The following is an 11,803-nucleotide window of genomic DNA, read 5'->3' as shown; positions in this document are numbered from 1 at the left end:
AGCTCACAACATGCCAGGAGGCTTCCAGGACATGCAGCAAACAAGTGCAAGTGAGGAGTGAGCCAGGCAGAAGTCAAAGTCTTCTTGTAACCTAATCTCAGAAGCCATATCCCATCACTTTGGCAGTATTCAAACCAACAGAAGCAACTCATTAGGTCCAGCCCACACTCAGGGGGGTGGATAAAAGAAGGGAATGTATACCAGGAGTCAGAGATCATTGCAGACCATTTAAGAGGCTGCCTACCCAGAATACTTATTTTGATAGAGGTGTCAGTTTCTAAGTCTGGTAGAATAAATATTTGTTGAAAGAGAGACATTTGGAAGTGTGCTTTATTTTGTTTAGAAATAATTTTAATTGCTTTTATTTTCAATTTTATATTATTAATCTAGGAAATGAAATAACCCTAAACTTAAAGATATTTTCTGCAATAACAATTCACCAGGAAATTACTATTCAAAATTGATCAATTCATAAATGTGTTAAACATTCCTTGTATAAGCATCAATGTAACAGTTGATACAAATAATAGGATTATAAAATCATGCTAGGTTTCATAACTACCTGTGGGACATTAATTTATCAGTGGAAATATATTAAAGGAGTATTGAATTATGCCGTGTACTCAACAAAAGCATTTATGGGACTATGCAGCAGCTTATATGAAAAAGGAAACAAAAAAACATGTGAACAATTTATAGACAAGAACCTCTTGTGGCAATCCAGCAAGAGTCCATGATTCGTACAAGTTTGCATGGAAATAAAATAGAAGGTACTAAAAAGTATATTTAAATTCCCATTAGTTTTACTACCTAGTTCTGATCAAGTGCATCTTGATTTCTTTCAAACTCAAAGAATTAGAAATGGCACCTTTCAATACAATATAAATGTCTTATCGCTAGTTTAGAATTTACTTGTATCACTCTTTGTCTCATAAGGACAAAGTATGGTGTTTAGTTTTGAACTGTATACTATAGTAGTGATTGAAATAAACTTAAAAAATCTGATTTTTTTTATCTAATGAACTGTAAATAACTGTTATTTAACTGTTTTATTAAAATGCCTACTTTGTTTAGATACATGCATTGCCTCTTTATCCAATTTTCTGGCAAAATTTCAAATGAATAAAGTTAAATCTGCTGAATTAAGAAAGTCATTGAAGTAATTAAGACTGGTGAAGCATATTATTAATACTTTACAAGGGAGGGTAGTAATGCAAAATATATCTGTTTCACGATGTTCTGGCTTATATTCCCATTGGCATTTGATTGTCTAAGACCACAAAAAATTGTTTAAATATTAAAAAGTAGGTCACTATTAAAAGACACATAAGACAGACTTTAATAATTAATGAAATAATTTGGGGCTTTTCCCCAATTTATTCTGTCTTCCTTCATTTTGTGAGGAAAAATAATTGCAAACTAGAAGAAATTAGCACAAATGGAGATGTGGGTATGCAGTTACTATTAGTTTAAACCATGTTTTAATTAAAAACCAAGAATGAGTCATTCTAAAACATTAGCATTAATCATCTGGGGTTTTTTTTTTTTTTTGTGCTTAAAAAACTTGTACAAGAGAAATTGAAAAAATCTACAAAAATATTCTCAGATTGCATATAGAGAGAAAATGACTGAGTAGGATATAAGAGAAATGAAGGGCAATAAGATGGGCACTTTAGTTACAGACCATGAAAATCACTTAATTCTGCATCATTGGGAGTTGTATAAACATTTCTAGATGACATAAATCAAACTATTAATATTTGCCTAATGTCTTTAAAATAATCCTACATTTCCTTTCTCAGTTACTATGCCTTCAGAAGTTTATTTCTAGGTCAACTGACTCATCCTCAAATATTTGCAAGCAAATGATAGGCAAGTTCTCCTCCACAGCAAAAAGAATGGAACTGTTGAGATTAATGACTAATTTATAACTTTGATCTCCAGTGAAGATTATGGATTGAGTAGTATCAGAGCCGTGACTTAGCCCTGATTTCCCCCAGGTATCCTCTCCAGTCACCCAAAATTTTATAGTGGGCTTTCCCAAACTATGAAAATGTGCAACAGCTATTTAAAAAAACAGAACCGCAAAGCTGAAAAAAACTAAGCTGCCAATACCATTTCCCTGTTGTCTCAAACTTTAAGCTGGGATTTTAACATGTTTAAACCTATCTGTCAAATTGGCTGCCTATTTGTACAGGCTAACGTGAGCATTTTCCTAGTTCTATCTTCAGGGTGCATCAGGTAAGTGGGTTTATCAACATTTTCTTTCTACTTTTTTTTTTTTACTGAAATAATTTTCTCTCGTTTTGTTTTCCATCTTCATATCCAATTATTTGTAGACTTTTGGAGGCCCTATTTAAGAAAAGTGTTGTAGAATACAACAAATAACTATGTTCAAGCATATCATAGGGGCCTGTGCAATGAGGGACTTGGAAGAAGGAGCCTATAAATTCTATCACTTGTGGGATTGAATAAAGACCCCATTAGAGCAAAATTTGAGCTTGACTTGGGGAATGAGAAGCAGTTGGCCAGTTAGACTAGGTGGAGGAAAAACTTTTCAGGCAGAGGGAGATGTGCAAAGAAAGGTAGAAAGAGATTAAAATATTGGCATTTTAAAGATATCACAATTATATACAGCGTGGTTGCATGAGAATGTATATGGAAAATAGGTAAAAATGCATTTAGGTTGGATTGTAATATAATTATCAATTAAGTGAGGGTCTTGGTCATTGTTTGTCATGTTAAATAGAACAGTTGCCCATTTTAATGCAGTAAAATGCTTAATTAGAAAGTTGCAGCTTTACTTTTTAATATCTCTAATTAAAATTTTGTGTCATTCACCAGTGTTTTTGAGTAAAAATTTTCAGTTCATGCTACACAAGTCATTTATTGTTTGTATCTTTATGATGGAACATAGAGAAAATAAAACTATCACTTAACATTCATATAATTTATATATTAAATACTGAGCATGCATAATATATTGTTGAGTGACTAGATATCATTAAATCACTATGAAAATATTTATATTGCCATCCAATTTTTCTGCATTTATATACGTACTTTTGTTTAGTCTGGAGAAAGCTGCCAGGCTAATGACATTTAGAGTGATGACAGAATCATCTGTCAGCCTTCTCTGAAATTCTCTGCAGGCCCTGGCTGACAAATACATTTTCACATACTATAAAAAATTAAGTACCAAAACAATATAAAAATAACTTTAAGGGTCTGATAAAATAGGCCAAAGCAAGGACACTGAAAGTTAATGCTTCCCTTTCTGCCTAAACATGTCTTATTCAATTTCACAGGTTTTATAAAATGTAATAATTCTTAAAAACCTACAGAGGGCAAAGAGAGACAAAATGTTCTAAAATAAGATTTAAATAATAGTCTAAAGTGATTATGCCTCATCTGGATTCTGAAAATAGAAGGCTCAAAATATATTTGTTTTATCATTTAGGATAGTTTCAGCTGAAAGTAACAAAAAACCCCATACAGAGTGGCTTAAATTTTAAGTAGAGCCTTGGCAAGTCATGTCTCACTTGTGGCTTTCGCTCTCCTTGTCTGATTCACTGATTGTGCATGATGGCTTTTTAGTATGTTAATTTAATGGCCATTCTTGGTTTCACACATGTCCAAAGGAAGCATCCATTAGTTCCAGCATTCCAAGAAAGAATGGTAACAACATTTTGAGTATGTACAGTCCTTAATCAATGCCTGCCCAATGGTATATGAAGCACTAATAAATTTAAAAATTAGGTGTGAAAATTCAAGATAACTCAATCACTTATGGCTAATGTGTTGTACAATTTGGGATAAATTTAGTAATTTCAGGCATTCATAAATTTCCAAGTCTTCTTATTTATCTGCCAAGGGCAACTTAGGGATGGAGCTATCTAACTACTCTTTTCAGACTCTGTTCTGCCACCATCTCTACCCAGATCTGGGCCTGGCTTAAAGATTCAGAACACTCTGAGAAGCTACCTTCCCCTAGAATTATAGTAGGGGAGTAGGAATAATTCTTTTCTGTTGTTGGATCCCTAAATCCATTTTAGGGTTTCCATTGCATCTACTTCTGGGTCTCAGCACTGACCATCTTTGTTAGTTACCATTAGCATCCCAGTATTCATCTGTATCATCATCCCACTTGTTCTGGGGGCTGTTCTTATGTTACCACAAATTCTTTCATATGCAGAAGCTGTGCTCTGATTCCCCAAGGCTTTTTGGCTCTTGAGATTTAAAGTCAAAATTGGGCCCACAAATATTCCTAATATCACCGTTCAAAGGCTAATCAGTATTTTTGTCTTTGCTATGGGCTCAAAATACCCAGTAAGACACTCATTTGATTCCTTCTAAGCTGTGTTCCCCAACCTTTTGACTGAAATACATTCTAACATGTGTCCTGGTTGTTTAAATAGTCAGGAAAGGAAAAATAAAAGATTCTTTAGGTAATAACTCAGTAATATTACTTGCTTCACAATGATTTCTTTTATCTTTTGAAAACAAAAATAGATAAAAGTTGCATGGTGTGGACACTATTCAAACTAAAGCCTTACTGTAGCAAGAAGGGCTGAGATCAAATTCCAGCTGGAGAAATTTTCCTTAGATTAGAGAGAGAACACCTCTTCCATAGAGAATGAGGATCATGGACGGCTTTAATATATATTTCTATGCTAATGATTCCCAGATTTTTTTTCTGTGTTGAATAAAATTTTTGAGTTAAATTCTGAGTTGAAAATTCAGCTTTCCAAATACTTGCTGGACATTTCCATATTGATATATGATTGTTAGATAGATAGATAGATAGATAGATAGATAGATAGATAGATAGATAGATAGACAGATTCAATACTTCCAAAACAGAATAAATGAGTTCACAAAGTTATGAATTGATTTCATTCTTTTGATTCCATTCTCAGTGAATGGGATCATTATTTGCCATATTTTGCCTTTCTGTTAAATTATTCTCAACTCAAAACTTATCCAAGTATTTAACACCACAAACAACCACTCTACAATCAATATTAGATAAAAGTTTACTTTTCTCCTTTAACAATCACACTCATTGAGTTTTCCCCTCTTGCTGGCTTCCCACCTATTTATTCTTCTACTAGAAATATTCCCACTTCTATCTACATCTTCAAGGAAACTGCTTATTTTTCCCCCTTAAATACAATGTATGCCTCAAACTTACTTTTCTTACCTCTCTATAGTATTTTATTCTACTAAAGACTCTGTTGCTGTTTCATTTCTTTTTTAGATTTTGAAACTATATTTTTCTAATTTTATCTCATTTTTTTTCTGTATGTTGCTTTAGGACCTTTCATGAACTATTTTAATTAATTGGTGGCAGAGGGACTAATCATATGACTTGCATATATTCCAGGGCAAAGATCATGTTTTGGTCTTTATCTTGTTAGTGACAGGGAACTATTGAAAAGTTTTAATTGGGTAGAATCTTTATCAATTTTGTTTTTCAGAAATACCACTTTGATACAACTGAGACTGATTCACTGAAACTGTCACAGTATGGAATTATGATGATGAGTTGCGAGACAATTGAAATAGTTCAACTGGAGACAACAGAGTCTTAACCAATTTAGTAGCAGTGGATCCAAAAAAAATTGTTAAATAATTTAATTATTAAGCAATTAAAATTATAGGGATGATACAAAGAAAAGGACTTTAAAGTAGTTTTTATCTTCTGAAATAAACAATTCAGTGGAGTGGTTCTCAACTAGGGGTGATATTTTTCTAACCAGGGACGTCTGACAATGTTTGGTTGATTGTTATGACTGGAGCAGATGCTACCAGCATTTAGAGTCGAGTCCAGGGACTTGGGCCTCTCCATCCATCCTTGCATAGCACAGTTCATACAACAAAGAACCATCTGCTCCCAAACATCAATAGTGCTGAGGTTAAGAAACCCTGGTTTAGTCATAGTAGGTAAGATAGGTTTTGGGGGAATAAATTTGTAGTTATGCTAAACTTAGATTATTTATGGACATCCAAGTGGATACGTGTGGTGTCATGAATGTGTTGGCTGTATGAATAGATCTGGAATTCAAAAAGAGCTCATGTCTGGATATAGGTTTGGAAGCCGATAGCACACGGATGGTATGTGAAGATTTCAATGAGATTAATCAGAGATAGATTCTGTGCAAACTCACCAAATGGAAAGTCACTGCACATAGGTGTGCAAAGAATGTGTGAGAGGCATGCCAGGATCATTTAATTGCTCATGGTGGATGATTTTCTTTGAACCTAATGGGACAACCAAATATCATTTTTATGTGACATACTATGAAAAAATGTTGATAAAGACCAGAAGAAGAAAAGAATGACAGGCAACAGAGGACTAAGGAAGACTGAAATTTAAGAGGAAGTCACAAGCAGATGATGCTGAAGAGAGGACAAATAGAAGAATATTTATGCAGACACTGACTTTAACTGAAGTAAAGATGTGGTGACCCTGAAGAATGCAGTTCTAATAATAATGATTAATATTTAATAGGATGCCCATTCCACAATATTCATATTTCCATAAAAAGGAAAAAAAAAAGCTTTTTCTCCCCCACTGTACTGAAAAGATGTTAGAATGCAAATACCTTGCTCCCCCTCTACTTGTCCTTTGTGGTCTTTCCCGTGGTGAAAGAAGGTATTTACTGGACCTGATAAGATTTATGAGACTTGGGGATCACTGGACCAAATACAATCTTTCTAACGTCTTAGAAAATGGCCTTAAAAGTGGGAAATAGGCTCCACGTTTTCTTTCTCTTCAGCTTGCTCATAGATAAGTAGCAAGAGATTCATTTGTTGTGTTTCATTTTGTTTTAGATTTTCCTTTCTTGTTATTGTTCAGAACTTCCTTCCTTAATGAAGAATTAAAGACTCATCCTTTGCTGAAAAGAGCCCATATTCTCCATGAAATTGGCTAGAAATATATTTAGGATGATTTGTACAGTTTCACCTTTCTGCACTGGTAGATAGTAAGAAACAGAAAAGACAAGTGACAGGATGGTGATATTTTGGAGAGGGCAGACAAGGAAGGGTCTCCCTGATGTAGTGGGCCTTGAAAATAAAATGGACTGAAGTTTGCCAATGTGTTTGTGTGTGGGGGAGGAGGGGTTGTTCATTCAGATATCCATTACGGTGATGTTCACTGCATAGCAAATGTCCAAATGGGAGTGTCCTTCTTTAATTCCTGTTTTCTTTGGTTAATATGGACAGAAATGAAGAGAGGATGGTATGATAGAGTTGGAGAAAATTGGATAAAAAAGTAAGATCCCTTAATGAAATGAGAGATTATGAATGGTAAGAAGAATACAAAAAAAAAAAAAAAAAGGATGAGTGTGTACTCAGAATGTGGAATACTAAAATTTATTATTTAAGAGATATAAATATGGAACCAGTAGCCAGAATATTGCCAAGTACATATTATTCACATATAGAAAACACTAGCAATATGGAGAAAACAGATCAAATATCACCTCCATATATTATTTTTATAAAAACATTTCTCTATTAATAAAAATGTCATTTGTTTCACGTATATTTGACCAAATGAGCTTCACTTAGAGTTTTATTCCATAAGAAAGAAATTACACCCTACTTGGTATTTCCTGAACCATACTTCACAGAAGAGTTAGTTCCATGAGATGCTTGAAATGTGATTTGATTTTAACATCAGAAGATTCTGGCAAATGCTACACACTATATTCCCCTGTTATAGAGTCACAAATCTTAAACATAATTAAGTCTCTGATAAGTCCTTCAGTATAAGCAACTGCTTGACTTTTCAACATATTTACCATAATTACGACCACACAATTCCATCTCTGCCAGAAGTTAATACTTGTTCATATACTCTGGACTGCTGTTTCTGAAAACACATTGAGAATCATTATTTCACTATGAATTTATCTATTGTATCTCAGAGAATTTATTGTTTCCATACAACAAAACTGAATTTCCTTGCCTGGAAGTCATCTCTCAACAGAGAGTGTCTATTTGGTTAGACAGACTGAGATCCCCCAACCAGAGGGATGAAGCTGCCTAACCAAATACCTGAGGGAAGCAGTGGGCTGATGCTTCCCTGGTTGCAGTTTAGGTTGAGGAGGTTGCTTTCCTCTGCCCAGAGGAAAGTAAGTGCAATGGTGCAGTACTGCTGGGCTGGCCATGGTCCCTTGCATTGTCCTAATCCTGAAATGTCAGTGTCATCAACAGTCCAGAAGAGGTCCTGACTGAGAGGATGCGACAAAGACTTTCCACTACAATTTGCCAGATATTGCTGAGAGTATAATAATGAGGCACTTATTAAAACTACATGGTTTCTATTCCATAGGAAAGGGTAGAATTAATCATGAGTTCCCATCTGAAGAGTTGATCCATTTCTTGGAACAGTGGGAAACAGTGGCAAGTAAATGAGTCTGTCATCCTCATCACAAGACCTAGGGTATTGGGGATTGAATCATTCCATTTACAAAAGACATGTTCACATCTTCATCCACATTCCTGTAAGTGTAAATCCATCTGTTATCTAGGAACTTTGAAGACACTATTATCAGTTAAGGTGTCGATTGATTTGTGAATAGAGTCTCCAAAGATACTATTTAGATATGGCCAAACTGAAACAGGGTGGGCCTTAATCCAAATGACTGGAGTCCTTATGAACAAAGGAAATTTGGATGCATTCAACAGAAGCCAGAATACAGCAGAAATCAGAGGAGCAGACACAAGGAGAAATAGTTGACCATGTGGCAGTGGCTTGCTGGAATGCTGCAGATTCTGGGAGAAAGCAGGCTGTGACAATACGTTGATGTTGAACTTCTAGCCTCTAAAACTGTGAGACAAGAAATCCCTGTTTTTAAGCCAACCCATTATGTGGTACTTATCATAACAGCTCCATAAAACTAGGACCTGGGTTTGGGACACTTGGACACATCACTGCTTCCTCATCTGCTTAGGTTCAGTCTTACATATGGGGCTAGCCTTTGCTTTTGCAGAAGAAAATTGATTACCTTCACCATATTTCCACATCATGGCATACAGTGCTGAGATACATGCAAGTATTTCTTTCTTTCCTTCCAGATTTTCCCTTCTACCTCTAATTTAGCCCAGGCTCACATGCTGTTAAGAATATGGCTGTTTGATATTCACTTACAGAAGCTCTTCTAGCAACTCTGCCCAGTTGGAGGGATTCTTGGATGGCAGGCACAGAACCAGCCCCAGATACCAACACAGCCATCCCTTCTGAACTCACCGCATTGCCTGCCATTGGTAGTGTCTCAGTGCCCACCCTCTGCTCACTTTTGATTTTGTTGGTATTGGTTCTTGTCTGAACAATCTGTGTCCTTGCCAACCTAGATTCTTGGATGGTGATCAAGCATTGCTGGAATATGATGTCATCTGCATTAACGACTACACAATGCTCTGCTCTTCAGCAATGTGTTCCACTTGCTGCCCCTAGAAATGATCTGCTGCTGCATCTGCATCTGATTGGTGGTGATGGGTGCCTGGGTTTGCTGGATGGTGATCTTCTAGGTCTAGTCCTGCTGGACCTGCAAAAAAACTGTCTGCCTGTCCCCAAGATATGGAGCTTCCTGGGTGGGAACAAATGTATCTGCTCCAAACTCTGTGTCTCAGACACAGGTACTTGTGCAATGATTTGACCTTATGCCTCCAGGACAAACTGAACCATGATGGGCTGGCCAGTCAAAGTGATTAAATGTCCTCCACTGGCTCACACCACTAATGGTTGCCCTTATGTCTGATTCTGAATCTGACCAATCTGCACAACACTCTGATCTGTTGAGCTATTGCTATTTTTTGTGTACTGCTTCATGGTCCCTCCAAGTTAAAATCCTGTTTACAATGAGCTTCGCTCTGCAGATCTTGGGATTCTACGAAGTACACTCCTGAGTGAAAGGTCATTCATGGTAGGTAAGACTACCCCCATGCCTTGTACCTGGGAACCAAGGTATAAGGGTCAGAAAGAAGGAGATGCGGGGTCAACTTGCACTGTCACGCTGCCAAGGGTCCAGATCTAGAGGTGGCTGCAGGCCTTGCACAGGAGTGCTCTGAGGCTCTGGGCTGAGAATGTCCTGCTCAGCTAGGCCCAGCTCAATAGTAACAGTTTATTTTTCACTCATCCTGTATTTATGGACATACCCATATGCACACTGAACTGCATTACTTTCTGATGGACATACAAAGATGTCTAGGCTGGAATCATGCACAAAGACCATCTACAATTGTAAGAAAAGTACAGAAACTCGTACTGCAAGACAGAGTACAAGAACTAAAGAGAGGTAGAAAGAAAGTTTTAGGATATTAGCAGAGTAACAGCCCTGTATGAAAATCAGGAATATACCACAGAAAAAAGTGGTATCTCAGCATGATTTTAACATAAATAAAATTTTAACAAGAAAAGTGGGGAATTTATGGGAACCAGACAGGGAAAATGTCTTACAGAAAAATGGAGAGCAGTCTAATTTGATGAGAGCAGAAGATACACATAAAGGAACTGATATGTCCTAAATCTTATTGATGTATTCTTTCTCCAGTTTTTTTTTTTTTTTCCTTTCTACCTTGTATGCTATTTTTGTCTAGTATGGGACTCTCATAACAGCTCTGTAAATATCAGCATTTTCCGGGTATGCAGCCTTGAATTTTTTAATTTACACATTCATTCTTAGTGGCATCATCCATAGCAAAGCTTCACGAGAGATAAAAATGGACAACTCCCCTATATGTTATCCCCATCCTATTCAGTCTCCTATATGCTGGACCATTTCATCGAATGCTTCCTGGATGTCTTCAAAAGAATTTCCCATAACAATTCTAAAGACATCATTTCCTCACAAAAGTATGCTGCCTCTGAGTTTTCTAACTTAATCTATAGCCATAAAACACTTGAATAAAACAATAAGGAGGAATCCCCAGGCAGCAATAATAATCACCTGATGTCACATCTCTAGACAATTTGGAACATCCCTCAGAAATTTTCCACACAAAGGAGATGAGAGAGAGTGATAGCAATCCATCGTAAATATAATTGTACTGGCAATGAAATTTTCCTTATATGCGTCTCTGTGGAGAAAGGGAAGAAGAGAGCAAAATAGATTTTCTACCTTGAAGGGAGGCATGCAGGATCAGCTATGTAATTTGCAGTGCCCAGTGCAAAATGAAAATGCAGGGCCCCTTTTCAAAAACTATTAAGAATTTCATGTCAGTAACAGCCGAGCATTAAGCAAGCTTGGGGCTCTGCCCCCATTCACATGATGGCATCCTGAGATGCCTGTGTGAGAATGTGCTGGGCTTGAAGAGTTGTGAAGTACTTGGGCTTCATATTAAAGGACGCAAGGTTATATTAAAAATGGGAAAATATTCATAGAGAAATTTTAAAGAAAATTAAAAGACCTCTAAAAGAGGAAATATGTGACAAAGTAATCTTATCCTCCAGTGCATCTTCTGAAATGATGTATTTGTAAATATTCATGCCAATTAAGGATGCATGCTTTTATTTTATGAACTAACCATTCTGCATTCATGCCTTTTCTTAGAACTACGTATGGCTTCTATTCATATATGTTAAGATCAAGAAGCCCTTGTTGTGTCCAACAGTGTTTGTCTTAAAGTTTATTTTAAAGAAAATATTCAAGTGGTTCATATGATGCCCTGCTTTCATTTCTGACATCTTGCCTGCCACTTCTCACTTGATAACCACATGAAAAATAAAAACATGAAAATCATCAATTTGATTCATATTCAATTCTGCTGTTATTTAATTACTTCCATTATC

General features: G+C 36.1%; 1 pseudogene; it reads right to left on the bottom strand.

Moving 5' to 3' along the window:
• Window positions 1–8,943: 8,943 nt before the first annotated feature.
• On the bottom strand, window positions 8,944–9,844 carry LOC119506883 (annotated as a pseudogene).
• Window positions 9,845–11,803: the final 1,959 nt, after the last annotated feature.

The sequence above is a fragment of the Choloepus didactylus genome, chromosome 12, assembly GCF_015220235.1.
Source record: "Choloepus didactylus isolate mChoDid1 chromosome 12, mChoDid1.pri, whole genome shotgun sequence".
Taxonomy (NCBI): domain Eukaryota; kingdom Metazoa; phylum Chordata; class Mammalia; order Pilosa; family Megalonychidae; genus Choloepus; species Choloepus didactylus.
This window is presented reverse-complemented; position numbering and strand designations above follow the sequence as displayed.